A 1,391-nucleotide genomic window follows, 5' to 3' on the forward strand; every position below is an offset into this window, starting at 1 on the left:
TGGAGTTGTACCCTGCAATGTAGAATTAGATATGTTAGTATTATCCTTTAGCCCTGCAGGGCTATCAACTACATTGTTTGGTTTAATGGAATCAAGATTAGCATTATTTGATAAAACAGGTTCATCAACTCGGGCTTAGAGGGCCCTTCATAGTTTGAACCACTCCGTAGAGTAATTGCAAATGCTTGATCCGTAGGCCTAGTAGGCTGTGCCGACAAGGCTCCCTGTTGGCGGGCTTGTAGAGTAGCGGAGAGTTGGGCAATTTGATTATCTACAATTTTATTATGCGCTAGAATTTGATCAATTGTCGCATCTCTGCTCTCCATGTGCCTTTTCATATTGGCCAACATTGCTCTAATTTCCACCAGAGAAGGGTCAGAAGATGAGGAGGGTTGTTGTGGTTGGTTCTTCTGGCTAGCATTGGGATGATAATATTTCTGCTGCTGTTGCTGCGACGCCGGTGGTTCTTGTGGTGGTGGATTTTGAACATTAGTGCTCCGGTAGGAAAGGTATGGATGATTCCGATACCCAGGATTGTAAGTGTTGGAGTATGGGTTATTCTTCCTATAAGCTTGGAAGGCATTAACTTGCTCCACGGAACTCCTGCAATTCTGCTCCCAATGACCTACAATACCACAATTTTCACAGAAAGCCTCATTAGAATTATTATTAATAGCAAAAACATTAGCTACATTAGCAGTACTCAGATTATCTAATTTTTGGCAAATAGAGGTTAGTTGAGCTTGCAAAAAGGATACATAGTCGACACTATGCTTCCCCATGTTAGCAAATCCTCTAGGGTTCCCATATTGGGAATTGTGTATTGCTATGTCTTCAATAACCTGACCTGCATCATCAACATCAAGATTCATAAATCTCCCACTAGCTGCAGAGTCTAAAATTAGTCGAGAAGAATTTCCAAGGCCATTATAAAAGGTTTGGATTAACTGCCATTGCGCTAAATTATGGTGAGGGCAATCTCTTTGTAAATCTTTGAACCTCTCCCAAGCCTCATATAAGGATTCATCAGCTTCTTGGGCAAAGTTCTGGATCGCACTCCGTAGTACGGCTGTTCTCTCTGCAGGATAATACTTGTTATAAAAATTCAAAACAAGAGTTTCCCAGTCAGTTATACCAAGTGTAGTTTTATTTAAGCCATTAAACCACAATTTAGCTTTTCCAGTTAAAGAGAAGGGAAAGAGAATCTCCCTGATTTGGTCTTGAGTGACCCCGCCTTGCCTGATGGTGTTGCAATATTGACAATAGTCGGCAATGTGAAGATTTGGGTCTTCACCCTTGGCTCCACTGAATTGCTTCCTCTCTATCATCGTTATAAATTGAGGTTTAATTTCAAATTGAACCCCATCAAGAGCCGGAGTAGGGGTGAGATG

At 41.4% G+C, this 1,391-nt stretch overlaps 1 non-coding gene across 1 annotated transcript; it reads left to right on the forward strand.

The window, feature by feature from the left end:
- The first annotated feature begins 960 nt into the window (after positions 1 to 960).
- On the forward strand, positions 961 to 1,067 carry LOC145608972 (small nucleolar RNA R71). The gene has a single exon (XR_014105966.1). It is a non-coding gene; the product is annotated as a small nucleolar RNA R71 (small nucleolar RNA).
- Positions 1,068 to 1,391: the final 324 nt, after the last annotated feature.

Source organism: Chenopodium album, chromosome 2 (assembly GCF_948465745.1).
Source record: "Chenopodium album chromosome 2, dcCheAlbu1.1, whole genome shotgun sequence".
NCBI lineage: Eukaryota > Viridiplantae > Streptophyta > Magnoliopsida > Caryophyllales > Amaranthaceae > Chenopodium > Chenopodium album.